The sequence below is a fragment of the Meleagris gallopavo genome, chromosome 2, assembly GCF_905368555.1.
Source record: "Meleagris gallopavo chromosome 2, MGAL_WU_HG_1.1, whole genome shotgun sequence".
Taxonomy (NCBI): domain Eukaryota; kingdom Metazoa; phylum Chordata; class Aves; order Galliformes; family Phasianidae; genus Meleagris; species Meleagris gallopavo.
In genome coordinates, this window is record NC_139405.1 from 51,922,961 (window position 1) to 51,950,840 (window position 27,880).

The 27,880-nt window shown below is 41.4% G+C and overlaps 1 protein-coding gene across 6 annotated transcripts in view; it reads left to right on the forward strand.

Annotated features, from left to right (window-relative positions):
* HIVEP2 (HIVEP zinc finger 2) overlaps window positions 1–27,880 on the forward strand; it is a 125,807-nt gene that overhangs the window by 25,557 nt on the left and 72,370 nt on the right. For 2 of the 6 annotated variants that reach the window (XM_085217153.1, XM_085217154.1), the window contains exons 2-3: window positions 3,949–4,054; window positions 27,313–27,374. The gene's annotated coding sequence lies outside the window, so the exon portion shown is untranslated. Of the gene's footprint in view, window positions 1–3,948; window positions 4,055–18,576; window positions 18,700–27,312; window positions 27,375–27,880 lie in introns of those variants that run through there. The other 4 variants (XM_085217155.1, XM_085217158.1, XM_010707263.4 and 1 more) reach the window with 3 other exon arrangements.

A 27,880-nucleotide genomic window follows, 5' to 3' on the forward strand; every position in this document is an offset into this window, starting at 1 on the left:
TTTTTTCAAGAATTTATAATAAAACACATATATCTGGAGAATTTGTGAAGCTTACTACTTAGACCTGGTTGTAGTAAACAGTTTGATGCCTGTATCTAGCCAACCTAACCTAGCTAATCTAAATGTTGGTTTAGCTATTTTGTCCAATTTATGAGTTCTCATTCATTTTTCAAGTCAGCAAACAGTATTTATTGGAAGTGAAGAAAGAATTGCTGAAACCTTGCTAAGTTCAAAAGCACAGCAATGCTTTATAGGCATATTCTAAACACCCATGTCTGTAAGTTATCTTCATCTTTATTGGCGTGAATATGCGGTGCATGTTAATGTGAACATTTATGGTGCAAAAGATTACATATTTTCTTCATCAGTGTTATACTTTATTATAAGAAAATAGTACTTTGGGATGAAAGAGTAACCAATCTGTAGTTCATTATGTGTAAATATAATTTTAGAATTGTTTTCTGACCAATAGACTCAGTTTTTAGAAGCAATTGCATGCTAATGTGAGAGTGAGCTGACAGCAAAAAAATACATTTCAGCTCCTATTAATTTTTTCTAACTGTGCTTAATGTTTGCATTTCATTAAAATACGAACATACTATGCATGAAAATGAAGGTCTTAATTGATGGCACTGGGGATTACTGTCTAGCCTAGTAAATATACAGTTTGGACAAGAACTATGTGTATTTCCTTACAATTCTCTCTTTATGTAGAAACGGTATTGATTTGTGTCTTTAGTTCCCAATCCATCCCCTACCAAGATTTTAAGGGCTGGCTCTCCAGAGTATTGCTGTCTTCACCAGTTATTTCCATCATCAGAGTCATGTACTTAAATATATCTTATATAATTTACATTTTCAGATTTCACAAAGACTTCTAGGCTTCTAATTCACCTGGAAATGCTTTGCCTTTGCTTTAAAGAGGTTCTTCTAGGACTTGCAATTTCTGTTAAAGTGTATTTTCAGAACTTTGGTATTCTAGTCTTATCAAAGGAAAGACACTGGGAAGTCTCTACTCAAAAAAATTTTGTGAAAGATCCTGAAAATTGTCACATTCATAAGTAGTTCAGTCTCATCTTAACAGCTGCTCCCTAGTGCTTCCTGCTCTAGAAGAAGAGGTTTTTATTTTGAAGAATTCTGGCATTCTCCTGTGTGGTCCCCAGGATCCCTCCATCTCAACTGTGAGAAAAAGGTGATATGTCTTGGATGTGGTATGCGCCTTGTGGACTTCAAAATCTAGACCGTGGCCTTGACCTTGCCGAATAAGAGGAGTAAGAATCTGTAAAGGAATCTCAGCAAAAGTGTCCAGAGACAATTAAACAGAGGACCCCAAACTTATTCTATGCAGGACGGGAAAACACAGCTTTTGAATGCTACCAATCTGTCGTGGGAAAACCTTAGTTTTGAACTAATTCATTAGACATGCATTTCATTTGGTTCCTTGTGTTATGATTTATTTGTGTTCAAGGTGTAGCTACACTATGATCATTCTTTTCTATTCATGTGGTGATTGAGGGCTTTTGTTTCATAACATTCATTTTCCAAGAGTACAGTTAACAGACAACAACAACAACAAAATGTCTAAATAAATTATTCACCTGGAAAATTCTGGTAGTTTTTTAAAAGGTAAATGAGGTGATGTAAGTTAAGTGATTAGGTGCAATGATTAGGGAAAGACTGATTAAATTACTCTAAATGAATCTCCAAAAGAATGAATTGTGTGATGCTGTATTTTCCTATTGAAGACAGCTAGCCATTTTTAGCAGCATCCTTTTATAGTAAAGGTGCTACAGATCATTTCTTTGGGAGGGAAGTTTTGTTTGTTTGTTTGTTTGTTTGTTTTTTCAAGCTGCAGTGCACGTGAAATAGAATTGGGAAGCAAAATTTAAGTGGGTCAATAGAAGGATTCTAACACTGAAAATTGCCTGTTTTAAGGAATCTCCTTTATAAAGATCTGAATGTGAAGAGTTGGTGGTTATCTACTCCTTAAAAGTTTTAAGTGTACTTTTAAAACTGTCCACCAAACTCATATAATGCTTTCTAATTCTTTTATACTTATATACTAAAATTCGAGCACTAATATTCATAGTAGTTTTTACTAATAACAGACTGGTGATGCTTTCTAGCAGAATTCCCCAGGCAGACTTGTTCTGAAGCCCATATTGGTTAGGGCAGAAGTGCTGTTGTGCTGGGTGTGTTTGTCTGTAATGGAAGAGCTCACAGGCAATCAGTGCTGTTCAAACTATGTTCCCATCTGTCCTTGCCAGGATGTATATTCTTCACCTGCTGTCCTTCAGCCAGTGATTGCACTGTTTTCAGCAGCCCCCAGCTGAATTCACGTAGACCCATTGCTGCAGACAGCCTGGATTGGGGGCTTTTGGAGCACCTATGAGTCAACCTAAATATAGTTTCTCTACTCATGGCTGCTTCTGTTTGCCAACTTGTATTTAGACTGCTTCTGAGCAGGCAAACATGCAGTATGACGTATTACCATTGTGCCATTGGAAGTATATCCTTTGCAAGTATATATATTTTTGTTGTTGTTTTTGACCATGGAGTTTGCTCTTCCGACCTTAAGTTTGTTATTAAATACCAGATGCAGAGTGTAGGAGACACTGACTTGCTTAGTTGGCAGAAAATGCAGAAGTATTTGGTGCTGGAGTGCTGTGTGATGTTGTGGCTGGCCAATGAAGCGTAATAAATGCAAGAGCCAAGCCACTTTGGGAGGTATGAAGAGTCAGAGAAGCATTAGAGTAATTTAAAAAATGTAAACTGTGGGTAAAATCTAACAACATCATTTCTTTAAAGTTTTTTGTTATTTACCAGACTTCCCTTCTGAAAACCTCCTATCCTAGAATGAGATGCAGCTTGCAGAGCAGAAGGAACATTGGTTTCTGGCTGGGGACGCTTGGTTTAAAAAGATAGAACTCCAATTTTATCTCTGATGGGACTTCAGACCACTGTGGTTGTCTATATGAGTGTTCCTGGCTGTATTTTTGGGTATCCTGTAAATCATTTTATTCACACTTCCAAAATGAAGGGAACCCAGTTAATCTGCCTTATATATCAAAATTGGTTTTATAACTTTACATATATCCTTGTGCACTTTAGGGCTAGTCAATAAAATTTAAAATTGAGTTTCTTAATTCTAGCTTAATCTCACTTAAGGAGATACATGGTCCAAGAAATTTTTCATTTATTTAGTGCTGTAGACTTTAAGGTTTCTTGAGCCTATTTGTTTCCATTAGTTATGGTTTTGCCATTAGTTTTAGTAGAAAAAAGCTTTTCTAGCTCTTAAAGTGGAAAGTTGGTTTGTTTTCTGCCATATATCTTTTCATAGGAAACAATGCTGCCAGTACAATCTCATTTTCCATATGTGCATTTATCAAAATATTGAACAACAGGCCCACCTATCAAGTGATTTTTACATAATTAAATTATTATAAATAATATGACTGTAGTTACCAATAGGAAAGCAATTCTTTTTCAGATCCTTTAATGTCAAGAAAATAGTTCATGCAGGAGCTCCAATGCTGCACCTTTTAAGCTGGAGATTTTCAATTAGAAAAAGAAGTAAAAAAGTTTGAGCCAAGCTGCTAATGCACACAAGCAGGTGAAAGGTATTACCTGCTTGTTGAAGACCTGACAAATGGAAAATGGAAAATCTGTCCACCAAACAGTTGCACCTTATGCATTGACAATGAAAATTTGTTGTCAGTGCCTTGATTGCCTTGATAGAGTGCCTGAAATCTGACCTGGAGCAGTGGCCAGAACAGTTTGGAAACAGCAGGAATATTTTCCTTGCCATTGTGAGTAGAAGAATGACTTCTGTGAGCCTGGGAAGAGCATGGATGCTGTTAACTCTATATCAGAGCACACACGTGTTAGTAAAGCTTGAAGTAAACCTCTGAGTACGATGAACAATATCTGGATTTGTTATGTTTTCAGGTGGGACCCTCTCCTGATATGTGACCCAGAGCAAGCTACCCTGAATCGTACGATGACAATGTTATCACTGCCACATCTCTGGAAACCAGTTATTCATAAATATATGGTATGTGAACTTCTGCATCTTACATTAACCACTGCTAGTTAGAGCAGCACAGTAACAATAACACGAAGGTGCTAAAAGCCATTGAAGTAAATGTTAAGCCACATGTATAATAAATTACAGTGAGCCATTCCAGCAGATGTTTATCTGCTAGGTCTGGTCCGTATGCAGAATGCTGAACTGTTTTAACAGCAAGTACGATCTTGAGAATGCATTCATTTACAGATGTTGTTAGAAACCTTCTATTGATGTTCTTTTTGGATGGAGTTATAGTGTTATAATGATGATATGCAGATATGCAGCCTGCTATTCTCTTCCTTGAGCAGGAAGTGGTGGTGGTATTGGCATGAAGGATTCTGTACCTTAACTGTATTGCTGCATTTAAAACACCACTATTTTTGTGTTTAGGAAAAGTCTTTAATTGCTTTTCTGCTTCATTCCATTTTCAGTTTCTGATCAATCTAAATTAGATTAATTTCACACACATTGACTCCCTAACGAAGTGCAAATTAACTCAATTTTACCAAATTCAGCCAGATGATGGCAGTTATTCCCTTGCTGTTTAGCTTTACACTATACAGTCTTTAAATAAGATTTCTATAGGAATTAAATCCATATGGTGAATTTTTTTTTCCTTACCCTGTAAAAGGAAGTAAAGACTAAGACTCTCATCTTTTGAAAGGAGATTTGCTTAATTTCTAGCCTACAATGCAAAACATTTAAAGTCACTGCTACCTGGCATGTCTGTCTTTCTTACTCTTCTGATTCAGGTACTGTAAAACCACAAGCAAACGGGTTTCATGAGAATTGCTACATGATTGCTACATGATTAGTTTGTAGCATGTCACATAACTATTAGCATGGAGCTTCTTCTGATTTATGGTTCCAATCCATGGAAGTCCATGTGCAGATTTAAGGTTTTAAATGGATGAGGAGAAATGACCTTTTGCTCCAAAAGCATTTATCTGGATTCAGTGTGTTGCGTTTTTACACATAATTTTGAAGATGTTTGTTGGATGTGTGGCTGATTTAATGTTAACGTCAGTGATGTAAGAGTTGGAAAGTAATACAGAAGTCTTACAGGGAGTGGGGAGAGGAAATTCATGCTTCATTAAAAAAATTTGATGTGTTTTGGGAGAGCCACTCACGACTCAGATAATTTCTGAATTTCTGAATGTTCTAATTAATGAAGAAGCGACCAGATCTGGCTCACTCTGATTCTGCTCGAAGGGAAGATTCTGGAGATTAAGTGAGAGAGCATTGATCCTGCTTACACTGAAAGGGCTGCTAGTGTGTGTATGGCCACCCATGCATGCTGAGTACAATTAACACCATAGTTTACAGATTTTTTCCTTCATGTTTGTCTGACATCTCCTGCATCAGCCATATCTAAGAACCTTTTCAAGATGAATACGGGAATAATGATTTCTATTGCTCTTATTCCTTCTGAGTTTATTCTTTTTTTAGTACTAAAAATTGCCAGTGGATATATATATTTTTGTAAATGAGTCATTTGGTGTTTGTGGGTGTGTTTGTAAAGTAAAACTAGTTTGAATAAATGGAGTTCTGCATTCTGTATGGGCAGAGGTCTGGAGAGGAGCAGGTAGGTCAACTAGGCTAGCTTCCTGTTGCCACAGGTACCTTTTCCAAAGTAGAATGGATGTGTTTTGGTTGACATTTTCATGTTTTTTTAGGTGAAAGGTGGCATATCACTGGGAGAAGGGCTCTCTGAGGGGAAGGCTGATGGGGAGGTCTGTTTGCCGAAGTGGTGACTGCTTGCAGATCTGTGTGTTTGATGAGGACAGAGAGGAAGCAGACACCTTGCTGCTCTGCTTCTGATGAGCTGAGAACAAGGGGTGCTATGTCTAGCACCTCGAGAGAACTTATTATATGAGGTAATTACCTCTACCCAAATCAAAATGAAATTTCCTTCGTTGAATGTAGGAATGGTTTTTTTTGTTTGTTTTTCCTTTCTGTGTTTTGGTTTTCATCTTTGGCTAGTTCTCGTACAGCATTGCAACAGGAAACTAATCTTCAGGAGCACAGCCCATAAAAGATAGGACTTCCAAGGGACTGAACTCTGCTTATTGCAGAGACCTTCCTAGACAGGTACATTGTAAAAGATTACAGGCCTTCACAGGAAATTAAATTGGATGCGATGTAGTAAAAGAGTGAGAAAATGGAAAGGACATATGTTGCACATTTATGATGATTGAGTGGTAAGAAAATGAAAACATATGATGCAGTGAAGTGTATGTAATTTAGATATTGATACACACTTCCTAGTATTTTAAATAATCCCCCCTTCCTCTTCCCTTTGCTCTCTCTGAGTCATTATCTCAATGAGGAAAATCATTAGCATCCTGTAAAATCATGTTGATTTGGGGCATAACAGGTTACAAAGTGTTCTAAAACAAGTCTCAGTAGTAATGTGTAGTGCACTCTATTGAATCATCCAGTGGAAGGTATGTGTGAGGAGCCAAGCTGGCATTGCTGGGCAAGAGCCACACTCTTGGCTAGTGGCTCTCCATATGCTGGTGTGGTGCCAGTGGGGAAAAAACTCCCAGTTTCTCTCCTCTTCGGTGTCAGCTCAGCTGTGTGGGTGAGCTGGGCTCATTTCTGGCCAGGTGCCTGTGGGCAGAGCACAGGTTTCCCTATCAGGGAATTCTTTCAAAGGGGACAGTAATAACTTCCAACATTTTAATAACTTTTCTTATAAGATCCGGTTACCTGAAATTGGAAAGGATAAGCAGAACTCTGAGAGATTTAACTTTATTAACCATCATAAATCCTTTCCCTTTTGACCCTAATCAGTCCCCAGAGTCTTTTTAATGCTCTTGACATTGCACCGGCCTTTCATCATTGCACAATATACATTTTCCTGTAACAAGGAAACTGGTGGTGAGAGCCCAACTTAAACCAGAGGTGAAGGCGGCAGCAGTAGGATGGGTAGAAACTCATTGCCAGCAAAAGGAAGGAGGGAGCTCTGCTTTGGCAATACTCCTCAGCATGTTTCTTCTATCTGTAGAGAGGAGTGGAGGGGACCCAAGGGTGCTGGAGAAACCTCTCCATGCAGTTGCTGAGAGCACTACAGACAACACAACAGCGCTTTTGTGCCTTGTGCTGGCATGGGGGCTAAACCTGCCTCAGAAAGCCTCCTTATGATTAGGCACAGCCCCACGTCCCTGGGGGTAGCAAGCAGGAGGAAGCACTCGCTGCAGACTGGCCAGCTCAGCCCCAGGAGCTGTGGACAAGAAAGAGGTGGCTTATGGCACAGGGATGTGGGGACTGCTGGGCGGAGGTGTGGTGAATGGGGCCCTTCTTCACTGGGAAGGAGCCTTACCAGGTGGTCGAGGGATGAGGAATGAGAAACAAAGGCCTTCTTCATAAAGCAGCTACCTGGGTTTCTGCCTTCCTGTTCAAGGCGTGCACAAATCCTCCGGAAAGTGAAGGGGGAATTCCCGGGCTGGTAGTCTGTCCTTCCTTGTGCTGTCCAGGAATTAATGTGATGGGGAAGGCATCCGAAGAATCTGTCCCTATGTGTAGGGAAGCTAAATTCCCTCTTTTTCTTCCTTATGTGCGAGTCAGCAAGTTTCTTCTGCAAATGCTTTAATTTTAAGCTTAATGCTATGCAAATATTTAACTTTGGAGGTAAAAGCCTCGGGCTGGCTTCAGCTCATGGACTGGCTTCCAGCTGTTTCTACAGGTACTGATCCAATGTTTATATACACAAATTGCTATTTATTTATTTACTGTGGTAACCTTTTAAAAGAAACTTGGATATTTGCCTATCCTGTTTTTGCTTCGTACTTGAAGATTGATGTATTTGTAATGTGCATACAGCCATTTTCAGAAGCTTTGGCAAAACCCTCAGATCTGCTGAAGATAATCCTTGTAGGCTGAATCCTTAGATAGCACAGAGTTGTACTGACTTATTTTTTCTGTAAAGAAGCACCCAACACTTTGCTTACCCCTGGAAGCCCCCCAACCTAAATTAGGAAACAAAGGTGTAGGAAGAGCTGGCGCCTGCTGCAGGAGCTTTCTGCTATAATTTGGTTGTCTGGACAAGCAGTCACAGGGGGCAAGAGAACATTCAGAATAAGTGTCAAGAGTGGTAGCAATACATATGTTAACTAGGTTACCAAAATCTACTAAAATGCTACCTTGATACTGAGCACAGTGTTCTATCCACATGTATTTCACTTTCTCCAGCTCTCGTCTCAGTTGCTGCTTGCCTGCAAACAGCCTCTTATTAAGAGGGGAAAGTCCATCGCCTTGTGGACCTTCTGCAATGTGCTCAGCATGTGAGCTATTGACTTCATAAAGACAAGAATAGCTATCTCAAATGTGTTTCATTTGCATGTGGCGAGATAGAAAAAGCAAACTCTGTGTGAAGACGAGCAGATGAGAAAGACACTGAATGCCTTAAATGCTAAGTGAGTTAATGCTATGCAGTGATTTTTGCTTCTGTTATAGGAAGTGTAAGAACAGTACGCTTCCTGGCGTACATCACCATCTAAACTGCAAAGATTTCAGTTCCATGGCAACACGAGGAGCCCAATGGTGCTTAAGGTGTACGTATTAATGCATTCAGAGTTAGGGGCTGTTACTGAGATGGGAAGAATAAAACATGCTGAATATCTCCCATTTACTTAGTGAAGGCTTTGTTTATAGAAAATTATCCAACTCCCCGTGTTGTCTCCAGTCCTTTCTATGTGTGTTTTTTTTTTTTCTCAGACAAAAAGCAAATGAAGCGATTGTTAATTGGTGATTTTTTTTTTTTTTTTCATGAGACTGTTAAGTGCAGCAACACTTGAAAGTTGCAAGAAAATGCTGTTAATTTTTGGTACTGTTGTGTATCCCTGGAGAGGAGGGCTTGGTTGCAGGGGGAATTATTTTTTTCCCCAAGATGTAGACCAGAGTGAAGCAGTATTTGGGGTTTTTTATCATTATTTTCCTTGTTCTTTTTGATCAGCCCTCTTTCTGCCTTTTCTTACATCCCCATCCAGTTTCTCCAGTCTGAGGAGCAGGAAACATGACTGAGCTCTGTTTCCTGGCATCCAAAGAAATATACAAGTACAAGGTAACAGAGTATTTTGTTTCTGCCAGTCACTTGGATTTGCAGCCTATCCCCAGTAATACACCTGGACAGAGCCTGAGTCTCCCTTTAGAGCAAGTGGGTGAGGGGCAAGGGAAGAACCCAGGCGAGCAGCAGGGCCAAACTGGCATGGGAAGGCTGACAGAAATGGGCGAGTTGAACTGGTTTTACAGCTGTTTTGCATTGCTGAAACAGGCAAAGCAGTCAGAATTATCGGTGGTTCTGGCCTGTAGATTTCATCGAGATTTCTCTGTGTGACTACAGAGAGAGCACAGTGCTGCAGTGGAGGCTGGTTGGCTGTTTCCTGTTGCTGTGCCAGGAGGAATAAATTCATCTCTCTGTTATCTCTATCTGTATCTCTTTTTCTTTTTTTTTTTTTTTTTGCTCACAACAGGAAAATTTTTTATTAAAAAACAAGACTTTCTTTCATTGAAGGGGGAGGCTTGCCTTCAGGAGTGCAGCACAACCCAAGTAAATCCTTTCTGAGGATGTAAGGAGGAATGAAATGATTAAGTGGCACTGCGCTGGCACTCTACAGAGGGCTGATTTCCACCCTTGGGCGGCAAAACCACAGAGCAAGGAGGTGTTGCATGTACACAGCAGCTTCTAGGAGAGCTCAGTGCTGGGAGCCCCAGCCACGTGCTGGTGTTGCTTGTCCTTGTAGTTCTTGCTTTAAAAAAAAAACAAAACCAAACAGGTGTAGCTCATTGTATGCATGGCTGTACAATTAATGCATGCTTCTCAAATGACATGGAAGCCCAAATGAAGAGCAGCGTTCATTCTAGCAGACAGTGCTGTGGACATCTGTGTGTCAGTGTCCAACTTGGCACAGTCTCTGGGCAGGCCAGATGCTTTGGGAAGCACCTCAGTCAGTGGGCAGGAAGGATGGAAAGAGAAACTTCGAAGAAAGAAAAAAGGGAGGAGGGAAATCAAGGGCAGGAAGAGAGATGAGTGAGGAAACAGCAAAGGCGAAAGGGCCAGGGGAAAACAACAGGGGGCTGGGAAGAACATAGGGGAGGAAGGAGAGAATGCTTTGCTGTGCCTGAGAAAAAAGTCATTTTCAGATGAAACACAGACTAAAAGGACTAAGAGAATTACAATATGTGAAGTGGGAAAGGATATCAGAGTTGCAAAGAAGGAGGATTCAAACTGATGCAAACAGAAAATATATATATAAAATGTATGGATTGATTTGATGTATTGACCTAGCCATTTTAAGCAGTGATTGCTAAGTCTGTAGCAGAAAGGGGCTGTGCCATTCTTTCATTCGAGGAAGCTTTGGGCTGGTTGGGAGCAGCAGGGCCACGTGGGGAGACTGCTGCAGGTCCCATGGCTGGAGCTGAAGGCATATCACTCCATCTGCAATGTTTGCTTCTTTCTGTCTCTGCAGGGCTTGGACTGCTACCACCTCCCTCCTTGGAGAGCAGGGTAGTGGAGCACCTGCCGCCAAGCAGAAAAACTGCTTATCCTGCCTTCAAAGGCTGGTGGCCAGAAAGATGTGTCTGGTTGTCTTTTCATTTACTTGAGCTGCTGTTAAGCAGGCATATACAAGGTTGCTGTCTATATCCCTCTTTTTTCACTTGTGCAAACTATCTAGGCTACCAGAAATAAACAGCTGAATGGAAATTTTAGTTCTGGCTGTGAAAAGTGGCTTTTGAATGAAGTCTACTTCAAATAACAAATGTCTTCTTTCCTCCTCCTCCTCCTCTCCACCTACTTTGTTCCTAACCATTAACTTTTCATGTCACTTGAGCTAAGTTCAGTGTCAGACTCACCAGATCCTACTGAAAAACACATCTCTCTTTTGTGGCAAGCTGAAGAAGATGAGAGGCTTGTGGTGTTTTTCCTTCTCAATCTTTGCTCCTCTGGGAAAAGCAGCTAAGGCTGTGTGAAGCTGCCTCCTTCCCACTCTGCTCAAAAAATGCCTCTCCATCAGCTGCTTTAAAGCTTCTCTTAAGGAGGTTTGGGCTGGCCTGCTCACTGCCATCATATGCCAGGGGAAGTCTTCTCAGCTTGCGGTGGTAGAAGGCTGAAGAAGATTGCTGTGGAGCAGTCATCGCCATTAGCTATGCCATTTGAAAATCATTACTTAAGCATGAAAGAGAAGAAAAAGATGAAACATTACGAGATTTAAAACCTACCCAAAACTCCAAATAATTTCTGCCGTTTCTGCTTTCTGTTTCCTAATCATAGGCTGCTTCTGCCATGAGAGGAAATGGCAATCACTGGACAGTGGTGCTTGAAATATTCTGCAGTGTGCAGTAGTACTTATGGTAAAGATGGATGTATTTATGGGAAACAAATGGAGATCTGAGCTTACGTGGGTACCTTAATGGTATTTTCTATTATAACTTACTTGCTAATACTTGCTTATTTTGATCGGTGCTGAAAAACAGGATCAAAAAATAGAATGTGGACTTTGGGTGCTGTCACACAATGATGAGTCAGCTGAAATCAAAGCCAGTTCAAGGTTTAAGTACGATCGTTGATGTTCTTGAAAAACAGAATCTCTCAACCAGTCAGCAGCTGAGTTTACTTCTCAGCTGTTAGACAAAAGCCACCCTTTGCAGGGATGCCCTGTGATCAGGCAACCAGAGCTGTGTGACAGGAGGAACTCTTTCCTTTTCCCTCACCTTTGCCATCAGTCCAACAGTTAGAAATCAGATTTAACGACTGGTGTTTTTTGCAGGCTTTGTGAGTCTTTTCCAGCATCAAAACAATTATTTTTTTATAGGCACACTAGTTGTTTGTTGATTTGTTTGCAATCAGTTTTCCAGGAGGTTGCTGTAATGTGGGAGGAACTGAGTTCTTTGGGTGCAAGTGTTCACTGCTGACTCTCTTCTTAGTCATTAGATGTTTCTCACATTAAGGCACTTTTATGGGAAAATGTCAAGCGTCTCCTGATAGCAGACATACAAATTGACAGAAGCCATTGGGTGGGGCCAAGGCAGCATCACACCAACAGAGACCTCAAGGGGGCTGCAGAACTCTGACCCCACCGATGCACCCCTGCTCTACCTCCTGCACCAGCCCTGGTCCGACATCCTGATACTGACCTGATACATCCATGCTGATGTGCCACCGAACTGAAAGATGTCACTGTTCTTTTCCAAAAAGAACATGTCTTTTTATTCAATTCCCCTGCTATCTTTATTTTTGAACTGCAGCTCTTTCAAGGCTCCCTGCCTTTGCAGTTCTTGTCTTTGTTTAGATTATTTTTAGAAACTGGGGAACAAGAGGAGGGATGAAGTTCAGGGAGCTGACTGTACTAGGAGGCTAAAACTCTTTCTGTCCATGTGCTCTTTCCTCCTCTTTCTTCTCTCCGTGGTAGGGCAGGTTTCAGGGCACGCCATGGCCTCGTGCACAAAACGTGGCTGGCATATATGCTGAACCCCCCTTCCTTCCTGCAACCACCATCATTTCTCTTTTGCTTTCCTGGGTCAGCTGGGCAAATGGCAGTCAGAGTTTTGAGAGCAGTGGAATACTGGGGAGCACTTGCACGTTAAGGTAAATTGTATGCAGAAAGGAATATGTTTCCTTTATTATTTCTCAGTGAGGCAGCCCAACAAAGGTTGTTGGCCTTTTCTTTAAATATTGCTGTTTTTACGTCAGAAGTGTCACATACTTGCTACCAAGCTTTGCAAGAAAATCCACATTCTCTGGAAGCCTGAGGAACAGCAGCTGAAGCCTGAGGCAGCTTTCTCTGCGTAGGTTTTTTAAGATGGTTGGCACTTAGGAAGTCATTGACTGCGAGGTAGGTCAGGCAGTCCTTTTGCTAGCTGAGACAGTCCTAAGGTAATTGAGATATTTGTGATTGCCCATGGAAATTTACTAATGTTTATAATGCTGTTAGGTGCTGAAGTCACTCCCTAACATTGGTTGTGGGATCTTACAATGGGTCAGTATCTCAGCACAGTGTGGGAATTCTCCTCATTTCCTTTTTTTCTGTGGTTATGAAGATGCCTGCAGTATGGTGCAGTAAATGTTAAACATTAAAAACTGGTTTTGTGTGTACTGATAAGAGTAAATCATTGGAGAAGGAAGTATCTTGAGTTTGACTGGTGAAGCTGGTGCATCTATGGTGGAAATCAAAGTGGGGGATGATCACAGTCCTAATTCTTTCTTTGGAGAATAGATTCAGGTCAACAAGAAGAGAGAATAGGACTTGTCCCTAAATTAAAAAAGGTGAGTAGATGATTCTGTACAAGAAGCTGCACAACTGATGCAAAAAGTGAGCCACATACAGGGAGAGGGTAATCAACAGAACAAGAAATATTCTTTGAAAATACATTGAAATTGAATGATTTTTTGTTTTGTTTTGTTTTAAACTGCTGTGTTGTAGCAGAGATCAGTTAATTCAGTGATTCTGTGAATAATTGTGCAAAGCGGTTGCTGTAGGGTAACCATAGAATTGTAGAATGGCCAGGGCTGAAAAGGACCACAATGATCATCGAGTTTCAACCCCCTGCTATGTGCAGGGTTGCCAACCATTAGACCAGGCTGCCCAGAGCCACATCCAGCCTGGCCTTGAATGCCTCCAGGGATGGGGCATCAACAATCTCCTTGGGCAACCTGTTCCAGAGTGTCACCAACCTCTGAGTGAAAAACTTCCTCCTAATATCTAACCTAAGCCTCCCCTGTCTCAATTTAAGACCATTCCCCCTTGTCCTGTCACTATCCACCTTCTTCTATCCCACCTTGTCCTACCGCTAACCATCCTCCTGGCATTCCATGGTGGAGCATGAATGCCCTGTTGGCAGGGATTTATTGTCACCCAACTGAGTGCTCATGGTTGGCATTCAGTGAGGTCTTCTGTGGCTAATTATTTATTTAATGAGGAGTGGCCACAGCGGCACTGTGTGAAGGGCAGCCCCACAGCAGGAGGTGTCTTTGAGGTAATCCCACTGCTCACAGATAGGCTTCTTGTGCATACTATAAATAAATAAAATAATGAATAAGTGTATGTTGGCATTTTTGTTTAAGCTTATTAACAGTGGCTAATAGTATTGAATGTGCTTTGTGTACTGCCATGCTCTGTAGTTTTCTAATTTCTCGAGAAGCAGTTGAGAGGCTTGTGCAACAAGTTAAGGGATCAGGTTGTTGCTGACTGAACTTTTGAATTTTTCCTAACAAAAGGATAGGTCAGTGAGAGAAGAGACGAATTTATGTATGTGTAAACATGAGCAACCCAGACAATTTCATTCCAAAGAGAGAAATCTTTCCCTTTTTAGGCTAAGTAGGCATGGCAATGCTGCTCCTTAGTTCCACATGTTTCAAAGGTAACAGTGAGTGCTGGTGATTCAAGGGAGTCTCAGGAAGAAAGGAATTTGAGCATCACTTAAGAGATAAACTATTGTTTTACACGACATATTTGGAGATTCTCTACAAGATTTTAATTCGTGTGTTGGTTTAGAAAAAGAAGAGAAAGCAGAGCAATGAGATCTTGTGGTTGTGCTTTTATCAATACATTTGATTTTTCGGAAGAATGCATTCTGGGTCTGATCCTTGTCTTCTTTCCCAATTACTGAGTCATAAGAAAAAAAAGTCTTGCAGAGGAAACCTTTCGCTACAGACCATGCGATTTAAAAGCATGAAGGGCAAAATGAAGAAATGTTTTGAAAAACATGAGAAACGGGCAGTTTTGATGTACCAGGCACAGCTCAGCGGCACAGTGAATGCTGCACTGTGTTCACTGCCAATGGGGCCCATTCCCCTTCAGCCCAGTGAAGTGGCATCCTGTGCATGCGGCGTCGGGATGTTCCCTGCCTCTCCCTGCTCTTCCTGCAATATTTTAATTTCACTCTTCTAGCCAAGCAGAAGCTGTCAGCAGCAGCATCTGGAGCAGCCTTGGCCTCGAGTGAGCAGCTCTTCTCTCTGCTTCTGGGCAGACAGTGGCATTGGCAAGGCTGGAGCAACAGGTGTTGGATTTTGAGAAGTTTTAAGCTGGTTTGTGCCCGTCTTTTAATTGTAACACTTGACTGTATTGAATATAGGAAGTTTTCTCAGCAGGTCTTTGTATGCCTGAGGCTGTTTGAGCTGGAATCCTGTGTTACCTTGTTGTAGATGGATACTGGGTTGTGGGTGGTGAAGGAGAGCATCTTCCCTCTGCTGCCTTTCCCTGCTCCCTGCTTTCTGTAATCCCCAGTCAGTCTGTGCTTTCCCTTGCCAGACAGAATTACAGTAGGTATATGCTCAGAATCGGGTTTTTATTGTCAGCACCTGTGAACAATCAAAGCTTGTTTGTGCAAATTCAAAATGAAACTTCAATCTGAAATGGGTGTGATTTCAAGAACAGCTTGTTTGCCATCATTGCTATTTTTTGCCAAGAAATATAAAGCTTTACAGTAACTCCTAGGTATTGCTGTAGTTACTGTGCACTAGAATAAACCCATCATGTTTCATGTCTGATTTTATTTGGTCCCCCTTAAAGCCTAGTGGCATACATATGATGCAAGCAGACTCATGAGACTACTGCAGCTGCATTATTTTTCATTACCGTATTCTAAAAATTCATTTTAAGAATTTTGGTGAAGAATGGATCTTTAACATATTTTTAGTTAGTATCTTGGAATAGGAAAGCACACCATCCTCAACATACAGTCACTCAGCTGTGAATGAGCTAGATATGGAATGGACCCAGAGTGAATACAGAGAAATTAAATATCCTTAGATCACTTAGTTGCAGCTGCAGATGAGACTTTTGCCATCAGGTGCTTGTTTCAGAATCCAGGTTCCAGGTGTTTAAGAAGCAACATCCTTAGTCTGATGGTTTGATTTGCTTTAAAACTGTGGCATAAGAACTGTTCTTTACCACTAGTAGTGCTACCAACTGGAACCAGAGTAGTCTGTTACATAGGTGGTAATAATTTGACATTTAACTGTAAGTACACTTACTTCCAAAAAATAAAAATGTAGATTTTTATGTTAAATATCTAAAATAAACTCACTTCCCTCCATTGATTATTACTTACCTTAGATTTTGTCAGAGATGTTTGCAAGCATGGGGAAATATCCAATTCATACTTTATATGGAAAAAATAAATAATTATGTAGCCTCAGCAGATTCTATTTCTATAGTGTTTTAATTTCACTTTTCAATTATAATCAGTATTACCTGTTTTGCCAGTGGGGTGCTCTTTCATTTTCTGCGTGGAAAGCTGATTGTCTCTATATTTTTAGCAAACAATATCCTTACACCCCATTAATATGTATTCCTAATGGAATTCTTTTGGTCAGAAAGAGAGAATTCATCTGCTTATGACTTCAGATGCTTCAATTCAGAAAACCATCAGGAAGCATTGCTGCACCAGGGCACCTCTTCTTTCATTTATACTTATTTAGCTGGGTAATGATAGTTACCACCATGACTCCCCTTCTATTCTGTACCTTTCTTCATTTTTATTTCCATGTATTGAAAAGCACTACAATGTTACTAGTGGGAACATCCAGCACTGTTCCTGTCAGACCCTTATTTTTCTGTATGCCCTTTCACCCCAGAGAGTGCACCATCACTGCCCATCCATCACATCTCCCATTCATGCCTATTCTGTATAAGGTTTGCTGGGTTCCTTTTTGTTTCAGGAAAACAGGCTTTTGCAAAGCCTGTTTGCTTCAGAAGCACTTGCACAACTTGTACTAGGTCTACTGTATCAGAACCGACAGAACTGACAGCTCTTTTAAAAAACAAAACAAAACAAAAAAATCCCCCAAAAGGTAAACCCTGCAAAAAAAATCTTCTTCTAAATGGAGTAATATGCCTGTTATACAGAAACAAAGGCTTTTGACTGTTCCTTGTTCAGACAGTCCCTTGGAGGTATGGATTGCTTCCCCTTAATGAGTATTGACCGGGTCTGGGAGACACTGCACCAGGATCCCCCAGACGGGTGCCTGCTGGAATTAACCCCTTCTGCATGTCAGCAGGAATCTGAGCTTCCCAGCATGGGGTACTGGGACTTCCCAGCCATTTGAAGGCTGCTGGTCTGCAAGTGCTGAGGGTCTGCAGGTTGCAATGTGCCTGTGGTGTGTGCTGGGACAGGTGGGCGGTGCTGGGTTGGGGCACCTTGGGATGCCACTAGATGTGTCTGCTCAGGGCTGTTAAATCAGGCCACGTGCACATACATATGTGTGAGGGAAAAGTGAGGGCTGTGCAAAGCAATTGGGCTAAAAATAATGTCCAGTGTTGTTTTTACGTAATAATGCTATCACAGATGAAGAAAGTGAGGGAGGAGTTTGTAGCCTGGGACATTTCTTCTTTTCCCTGCTTTGCAGGGTAAACGCTAAAGATCCTGGAGTGTTTGTTTGGCTAAGTCATGCTTTCCAGAAGTATGTCAATGAAGTAGTCATTGGAGTCATAGAATACTTTCCTATATTTAGCTTTTAAATATGCAGTAGAAAGTCATTAACTTTTAAACTCCTAAGAACCATAAGCATTTCTGCAAAGGAACATAGATGTTCAAGTGAGCCAACTAAGGATACGGATTTTACTATTGCCAGAATTGTACAGTAAGTGTTGTGCCATCAGTGGTTGGGGTAAGCTCAGTTACATCCTAGCTGAGTTTGGTTGCTGTGAGAGCACATGCAGTATCCTAAAACTATTGAAGGGGCAGGATTGCTGTGGGATTATAACTCGGTTGGTTAATTTAGAGGACCGTGCTTTTAACTAGAGATTACTACTAAAAAAATCCAGTTATGCAGAACTGTAGAATAGTTTATGTGAGAAGGAATCTCTGGGCACCTTCTTTCCAGCCTCTGCTCACAGCAGGTGTGCGGTTTTGCATGTTGTCATTATCTCACCTGCACGTGATTGTGATTTGTGCAAGAAAGATTAATTAATCAGAACTTTTCTGTGTGTGCCAAAGAGGGGTAAAAACCGAGCCAAAAGTATTTTACAAAGGTGATGGAGATAATGTTGAAGTGCCGCTAAAAATCCCTCCCCACTTAACACGTATGAGTGCTTGTACAGAAAGCACACATCACTCTGGGGTAGCACAAGGGGCTTAATTGGAGCATTTGTAAATTAATTTTAAATTGTTGTTGTCATTGTGGGTTAATATACTGAAGGAATCAGTAAATATGCTGAAGAAATTGGTAGGTACTAAAAATGAAGGCTATACAATAGTTTATAGCCAGTGGTTCTGTTTAGGCTTAATCCATGTAATTCCGTGTTAAAATTTACAAAACAACTTGTAATTGCAGGAGCTTATTTAAACCAGCTATTTGTGGTTATGTCTGCTGAGGAAACTTAAACTTCAGCGTTCCCCAGCCATCTAATAGCAGCAAATTGACTGCGGGTCTCTTGTAAGAATATCTAAATGTAGGCTGTTGAATAATCCCTTTGGGGGCCCTGTAACTATTTTTGTGCCTGGATATGCGTCATCAGTGGGTATTTTCTCTGGTGACTAGCTTACATCAGTAGGTCTCCTACCGTACACTCTATCAGCAAGTGACTTATGATTGATGGGAGTCACGGCCGCACTTGGGCATTTATCTGTGACCTCAAATAATGGACAACAGGAATCTCCACGCTGTTAAATCCCTTCGATGACGGGAGGTACGGGCTGCCCGTGCTGGGTGATGCAGGTACTGCCCCGGCACCGCTTGGGGCTGAGGCGGGGAGGGAGAAGCAGGGCTGCCGCGGTACTCCGGGGCTCGGTGGTGATGCTGCTCCAAGCTGGGGGCAGAGCTGCTCCGGGGGGTGACGCCAATCTGGGCTGAGGGTGATGCTGCTGCAGCTCGCAGCCCCGCAGAGGGAAGCATGGTGAAGCCGAGCTGCAGGTCTGGGAGCCGGGCTGCAGCGCGGCAGTGTGCTGAACGCAAACAGGTCGGGGGCTTCATCACGGGGCTGTCTTGCCTTAAATCTCAAGGTGTGGCAGGTGGTGTGCATTTAAGGTTAAGTTGCACCTGCCCCGGTGACCTGCTGAGCACGTGGTTGTGGTTTGTTTCCTGCTGATGAATACTTCACATTGTGAAGAGGGGGAATGCAGACAGAAGTTATCTCCGTTTCTCCTTTCCCTCTGCTTTTCTTTTGAAATGTGACGTGGGAAATGAGGCTGTGAGACAGGCGTGAGATCTCTGAGTGCTACCTGTGATGAATTCAGCAGCTTGAGCCAGTCCCAGAGAGAGGCACTTTGCAATTTCCTCTTTTTCTTCTTCAGTTTCTAAGTGCTTTCATTACAGATGTGATGGGAAATACAAGATCAGCTCTTTGTGAACTTTAGCTCAGAAGTCACTCCAGTCCTTATCCTGGCAACCAGAGAATAAAACTGACAGATAGGGATGCTCTCAGTGTGACGGATGATTCAAAAGCCCCCAGTGTTGTTTATCACGTGGCATTGCTTGGCTGAGGAAGGATAGTGACTGGATCAAAATTCCTCCTCACGGCTTCTTCCTGTTGGCAGGTGGCCCTCTGCATAGCCTGTGCTTTCAGAGTCTCATGCTGCTCTCACATGTCTCACTGCCTGCTATTGTTTTTCACTCAGGTGCATGTCTGTTGTGCAAGGTGTTGAGACTTAAAAACTTCCAGAGGGAAAAGGGGAACTGCGTTTTAATTTGTCTGTGTGCTATCTCCTCCCCATGCACTGCCCCAGCCACTGTAGTTAATGAATGAAACCAGACTTCTTGTAGAAGCCAACTAATCAAGGGCTGTGCATTTGTTGACACGGCACTTCTATAAAGCTGCCTTTAAAATCAGTGTATGTTGTTCTGTACTGTGGATGTCCTCGCTCTGTGGGATGCATCTTACGCATACCTGACCATTCCTTGCAGGCAGATGCCCCTCCTACAGCATAGGCACTGGGTCTGAATCAAATTTCCTTATCTTCCCTCTGGCTGGTGAGCATTTGCTAAGAATTGCATTCAACAGAAGTTGTAGGAATAGAAATGGCATGTAAGAAGAGACTTGGAAAATCGATGGAGAGGAAGGAATGTAAAGGTTTTCATTGAGCCATCATTTCATTTGCCTCTAATTTTTTTGCTGTCACTTCAGTAAGACTTTGTGATTCACGGCAAACTGGTTATATAATTCAAAATCTGTAAAAGGTTAAGCACAACAAGCATGGTAAATCTTGTCTCATTTGCATTGCAATTCATTGATCCTTCCTAAAGTACCGTGCTTAGAAAATGTAGAACTTGGTAACCAGCTGATGTTGTTACAGATATGTTTTGCCATAGCTTTCTAGGAATCATAGACAGCCACACATTAGCATCTTTTGGCTAATACTGACTGCATTTCTCCTATTTCTGTGAGGATTGGGCATTAAAGTAGTTAAGGTGCGTTAAAGGTAATATTTTTGGGTAGCTTCCACTTACAGTGCTTGTGTAAAATCTTGGTATCACCAAATTTCAAGACAGACAAATGATGCTGTCATTTGAAATTGTTCAGATCAGGTAGTAGCTTGCTAGGAAGAAGTGTTCACAGTTTGCCCACCAGTTCCTGGTCCTGTGTGCTGGGCTGCTGGGTCTACATTGTCTACGTTGATGTTTGGCAGTGCTCAGCAGTTCCTCTCTGCGAGCTGTGTTGGGGACATCATTGGGTACACACAGTGACTGAGGTAATGGCCCTCAGGTGAGCTCATGCCTAGGCTGTGTGCCCACACCCTGTTGACTTAGGTGACACAGTGCAGGCACGCAGCTCCACTTGCACAACAATAACTGGGAGAGCCTTTGCTCATTTGGTGGCCACCTTTCAAAGTACTGCCATGTTTTTTGGGCTAAAATGGAAACTGGACCAAGTGCACTGATATCAGAGGCTTTACCATGAATGTTTCGGAATGCGTCAGTCAAAGTAAAAGATGAAGTAAAGCTCACTTCTCTCCTGCTTAGTACAGCTGTGACTGCATGCTCTTTCCAACTGCTAAGATGTCTGATACATGGTGCGGGTCATACCAACAACCAATAAGTATTTTTGTCATTTTGTATTGTTTGGACTCTTAGTACCTAAATTCTCCTCACAGTGAAGAGGTAGCCTGGGTGGAAAGAGCCACAAAAATGATGCAAAGGTGGCCTTGCTATGACCCTCCCTTCTGACAGGAGGATTTTGCATGAAAAATGACTGCACGGAGCAGGCAGCGCTGCTTGGGTCTTACCAAATACATTGCCCTTGGAGAAGAGTTGCTACAGCAAGCTGAGTGAACACAGTAAAAGTATTCTGAAATATGAGGCAAAGCAGTGATTTCACTGCTTCAGGAAACATAGTGTCTTTGGATTGCGTTGGCTGAAAATCATCTTATTATAGTGGTAAATACTTGATCTCGCAAGATGGTCGTTCTATTTCCATAAAACCCCATTAAAACAACTGAACCAGTTCCTAAATGCAAAGCAACTCCAATTTTAGTCAACTTATGTGGTGAGGAGCTTAGATAGTTTCTTAGTTTATTTCAGGTTTTGTTTCGTGATTTTTTCAGGTGTTGTGGAGGAAACATGGATTAGCCATTGCCTCATTTAGATGTTAATTTGATTGCAGGGGAAAAAAGGAGTCACTCCTAAACATTGTTAATGTTTGTAGTGAGTGGAGTAATGAAGAGCCAAGAGAAAGAAAAGCGATGCAGTGATAAGGTCAGTGAATAGCCTTCCATATAAATAAATAAATAAACAACAGATTTATCACTATATATATATCATATATATATAAATCAATATAAAACATATAAAATTAAAATTAATGGGCTCAGATAATGCTGCAGTGCTTTCTGCATGCTCTGTGTTGCGGGCCCTGGTACTGAAACCTCTGCCCACCTGTCCTTCTTCCTACATGCAGCCAGTGACTTTTCTAAAACTGCCTGAGATCTAAGACCAGGCTGTCAGGAACTTGACAGACTTTTAATGTTGCCCTGGAATATAATTAGTTTGGAAAGAATGCACACATTTATTTGGAGAAAGAATGAAGATGCTGCAAGTCTGTACTGACAGAGGGGAAAGGCATCTTCTTTACATTGGTAGCCCTACAGCAAGTCCTATAAACCATGGCAATGTCTTTTCTTTGTCTTCTGTTTTGTTTCCTGTATATACACAGCACTGTAATTCCTGTAGGAATTTTGCTTGTGGAAGTATTTCTCTCAAGTTTCACGAAGTGAGCATTTTTCATGCAGGACCTCGCATTGTTGCTGGTGACTCAGCCCAGCTGGAGCCAGACGCTGCTCCACAGATGCAAAGCTGCACACGAATCCTGAAGTGGCAGCGCGTTAGGGACAGAGTTACTCCAGGTAAAGGGATTCTGTTCCCTTCCGGTCCAGGTTGAAATCTTTCCCAGGCAGACCCTGACCTGACCCTTCACAGGGTATTGTGGCTGACTTGGAAACAAGAGGTAAAAGGTGAGAAAGAAATACCCCACACTGACATCCTCTGGAGCCTTGATAAAGTCAGGACAGTGCAGGGGTACTTCAATAATATTGTTGTTATGAGGGATTTACTTGGTACTGCAAATCACTAATAACAGGAGTGCAGTACAAGGCACTAATTCAGGATTGCTGAGGAGTTTGCCCAATGTCTGTAGTCTTGTATTTTCACTTTTACTTTTTAGTAACTGGCTTTTAGCATTGAGGAGACTTCCAGAAATTTGTCTGGACTGTCTTCTTCTCAAGCCAGTTGCTACCCACTTGCAATTCCAATTCCAAGTTTTGACTAAATAAAAAAATGAAATTCCTTTTCAGATAGTCACTTTGTTTTTACAAACTTGTTCCATAGTGGATGGACTCCATGTGAAGCCTTTCCTTTTCTGTACATATTTATACTTTTAGTCAGTGAAGTAAACGTACATTTCTGAAGAGTTTTTCTCTTGTATGCTCCTTTGTGACTGTGTGTGTTGAGGGACAGACGTGACAGAAATCAGTCTGTGAGGTCCTGCCATCTACTGTCCCTGCATTGAGAGGTCAAATGTCAGCCTGCGGCACGAAACCCCTTGCTTCCTCATATTTTTTGATTTTCATATACAAAAGCTAGTCAGAAATCTGAAAAGTAGAAATCTGTAATTTTGGAATAAGAAAGAAATGGGGTTATGGCAACTGGCAGACACAAAGCTCATAAAGCCCCCTTTAACTAGTGTTCAGGGAGAAGTAGAAGTAACTGGTTTTGTTTAGTGTAACCAAATTGTAGAGTGTCATGTTGAGTAAAGATCCTAGCAGATCTCCATTCCCCATTAAGCTCAGGTCATGTACTGATGAAATGTAGCTTTTCTCTCAATTATGACGATAGTTTTTTTTTCCACACTCTTGATTCTTGACCAAGAGCTCTATTCTCTTTCCACTAGAAATTTCCCACTAGTAATAGAGGGAGCAGGGCTACAGATCAGAAGATTGGTTGCTCCTGTTAACTTATCATTTAATAATTTGTTGAATTTGATTGTTATTAGATTAGATGCGGTGTTAAAAGTTTCGAAGGCGTGACCATCAAAAAAGGTATAGCAGTCTCAAAGAGGTTTAAAGGAATAAAAAGGTGCAAATGAACAAAAGAAGTATTAGCTTGAATATCAGGAAAAAGCCATTATGATAAAGGCCCATTCTCCAGATGGAAACCAGCAGAGCTGATGAGTTTGAAAGTGACACGGGTGAAACATTGTAGAATACACCACATAGATTTTTCTTCTTTGGGTATGAGATGATCTAATAAACTTTGGCCATTTCCTTCGTGATCTAATTTCTGTGATTCCATGGTCGCTTTTAAAAAATGTCATTCTCTTGCTTGTCTCATTGCAAACCAGCATCTTGCTATTTTTTTTTCTCCTTTCACCAGGAAGGGAGACATTTGCAGAAATACAACATGGTGATATTTTGATGAGTCCAAGTAGTTTTTTCATGGCCATTTCTTGCCATTGTTCTGTGGTAACATTCCCGTAATACTCTATGGGAGACTTGCATTAAAATTGTATTGCTATGTACGCTCAGTATCTACTCTTCAGAGGCCTCAGTGATATCCGTGCTCTGCTCTCAGACTTGCCTTTTTCCAGTTCTTTAAAGCTACGCTTTGGCTTTACAGGAAATAATAATCATGCCTACCATACTGTAACTAAAGTATTCAGACACATGAATCTTTTTCTTGACTTCATATAAAAATGTCATTTGTAGCTTTATTTTGTTCTACTCTGACTATAATATAAACAACAGTTTATTAAAGCATTAGTTTTAAGCTGCAATTCTTGAGAATGCATGGTCTCACAAAAATAGTACTGAAAGAGCAGGTCAAAACTATGTAACAGAAAAGTGAATAATGAGTCTGTTTTCATATGGATTTTTTTTAAAAGTACAGCTTGTAGTTGAACTAGATGTACTGTTTCTTCCACTGCAGCCAGGAAGCCCTCATAGACTTTTGACAGTGCCGCCAAAAAATTAATGTTTCAGCTGTTTAAAAGATATCAAAAGCTTGTTAGACAATTGTAATCTTTTCCAGGAATTTCCTTTCCCATTTCCACCCCCTATAAAAATTGATAACAAGATGCCTGTGTGGTAGAAATGGAAAGTCCAAGATATGTGATAAAGTATTGTGTGTTTCTTCCAGCCTTGCTGGACAGTGCACAAAATCTCCAGAGCTGGTAAGAAAACACAGGCATTCGGTTGTTTAGGTAGTGTTTGCTCCCATGTTTACCTGCTTGCCAAGATAGTACAGATATTTTAGTGTTTTCTAAGCCGTTTTTTGAGATTTTGTGTAATGTGGCAACAAACAGCAGAGCTGTTGGAAATGGCTGGGTAAGCGCTCAGAGCAATAGCCGAGAAAAGACAATGAAGGAAGGAAGCTGAGAAATCATCACGTGTGCCAACATCAGTTGGTATGGCAGCTCCGAAGGTATGGAGATCAGGCTCAGCCTGGCTTCTTCCGAATTCCTGTCCTCTGCTTTACATCTAGCAAGGTGTGACAAAGCAAAGTGAGGCACAGCTTGAACTTTTGCTCAGAAGCATATCAGAAAGGTGCTGAAACACAGACTCAAAGGTCAGAACTGTTCCCTTTTCTCTAACGAATTCCCAAGGCAGCTGTTGATACTACTCAATCTTTTAAAGCTAATCTTTACTAGCATTTGCTGACACACAATATGAAATAAATAGTATCGTCATGAGTGTTCTCTAATGATGGAAGGGAGATTCCATGTTAAGGAGAGTGAGGCAGTTGGAGAGGCTGCCAATAAAAAGCCACAGCGTTTGCAGAGGGTGCTGGTGCATTCAGCAGGCGCCAATTAGAGAAATGCTGCTTTATGGCTATGACGAGTTATTGCTGCACAAACACTTGTACAATTACACAGTGGGTCAGAAGGGCAGCTTACCTCGGCTCACAGCTATTACTTTAAAGCAAACACAGCTATCAGGCACACAAATATCACCGATTGCGGAAGGGGAACAGTGAAGTAATAAGTGTTTGAAACTGCACACTGAGGAGAAAGAGTGAATATAACAAGCCCTGGTGCTGTAGGAAGTAATTCTTAACCATGTCTGCACTGCATGGATTAGAAAAGTCATCCTTCTATACTGAAGAAGTGAATGCTTCCTTCTATCACTTAAATCAAGTTAATAGACCGTTGTGTTGTTCGGGTACTTGGAAATGGTAAGAGAATATCCCTATTTTTTTCCAGTTACCTTCTTTTATATGTTTGTATTCTATATGCCTTTTTAAGTTTGCGTATTTCCACTCATGTGGTCATGAATGTTAATTGCTTGCAGCCATCCCCTAGGTATTTTACTTGTTTCATTTGGTGGGTTTTGCCCGATGTTTCATTAGAGTCAAGCCTGAAGAGCTAGAGCACTCCATAGACGCTGTGGCCAGCTCAGTGAGTATGGGATGGCTGTGGTATGTGTGGGTTTGTCAACGTTGCTCTAAGGCTACCAGGATCATCATCTCTTCTAAAATGGTTGTGCTGAGTGCTGCTGCTGGTTTCTCTCTGGCTTATAAGAAGGAGCACAGTTCAGCAGGAATTGCTTTATAGCCAGTGGCCAGAATCTTTGCTCTCACCTGACCTCATACTTCTATGAAGCTCAGCTGGCAAGTGTCGTGGTTGTAACACCCTCTGGAGTGTGGGCTGTTAGGTTGTCCTACTTCCATATATGCCAAGGTATTTTCACTGACATGCTCTTTTCACAGGTTTGAAGTCACCCTGCCTTCAAGGAGTGGCTTTCCCTAAAGTGGAAACGCAGCCTAAGCCCAAGGGCTGGCTAAAAAACAGAATTTGCTGGGGTAGAACGGGGTGACAGAAGTTAAATGAAGAGTGTTAGGTCAAAAAATTTTATGAGATCACCCTGCTTTTAAATTGGTTTACACAGATGGCTGTCTGGTTTGTTGCTTTGTCCTTGCTTAATAGTAACTGTTTATGGAAAAACGAATTGCTTTGCAGAAGGAGGTCCAAAAGCTCATGCTGTTGTTTCCCTCCGTGGAGATCTTCATGTTATTATGGGCATACAAGGATCTGGCCTGAAATGCAGATTGATTACAAAGTATATGGTGAATAATTAACCATTTGACTTGTTCCTAAGCCCTGTAGTCACAGGGTTAGAAATGATTTCCCAAACTCCAGGAGATAAGAGAAGGTTATTCCTAGTTTCACAATGTCCTTATTGTTATGGCTTTGTGCTGTGTGTACTCTGACATCAGCTGATACCTACGCAAGTTGGGTCCAGCTTCTCATTCAAACCACTTCCTGGGGTTTTCTCGGGTAATGGCAGTGATTCAGAAGACACCACCGCGCCTCAGAAAACTGCCTCTGATATGTCGCACCAGGACCGTGGGGCTGGGAGCACGTGAGGTTCTTAGGAAGGAGTTTTGAACTTAAAAATACCCACGTTTTTGTTTGTTCAGCATTCAGATTTAGATGTGCATTGCTTGGCTTGTGTCCTAGCGACCTATTCATAGACCAGCGGTATGTACTGTGGAATATGCTATGATATATATGTACATGTATGCATGAGGCAGGAGCCTGGGACTGGTTTCCAGGCAGGCATGCTGATTTTGCATCCACAATTGTTTCTATTTGTTTCAAAGAAAAAAAAGAAAAAGAAAAAAAGAAAAAAGAAGAAGAAAAAAAAAGAGAGCGAAATAGAATTTAAATTTTTGAAGGAAATAAAATCTAACATGATTTAGTGGAGGGTTGTTAGGGTGGTATGATTAGGTTGTGGTTGGATCCGATGATCTTTAAGATCTTTTCCAATCTGAGTGATTCTATGATTCTAAATAATGATACTCTGTACTTTTGCAGGACTATTTACTTAAGAAGCTGAGAGTGAGCTAGAAACATTGATGAAGCCTCTATTCTGTGAGGTGGGTATGCATTCTTATTACTATTTTGCGAAAGCACAGAAGATTGAAACCTCTTGCCCAGGTCCAGACACGGAACTATTTAAGAGCTGTGAACAGAGTCCAGGAATTTTGTGTCTCAAAACGTGTTCTGACTGATCAGTACAGAAGAATAAGGTCTTCGTGTGCCCTCCTGTTGGAGGAATTGATGAGCTCTGTTATCAATCAAAGTGGTTCTTTCAATTTTTGGTTTCTGACTAATGGCATAAGTGACTGTCACTGATACTTGTGCAACCCTGTCCCCCACCCCTGGTGAGCAGCACATTTAGGTCACATTTTTGGGAGGCAGCAATCAGTGGAAATCAAATGTGTCCTCTGGATCCAAGTCAGACAATCTGGAGTCCAGAAATGCTTAGTGTATTTTGTTCTTTTTTTCTTTCTTTCTTTCTTTCTTTTTTTTTTTTTTTTTTTAATCCTTTTGTCATGGTCAGATGCACCAGCAGGCTCTTAACAGATCTATTCTGTGTGAC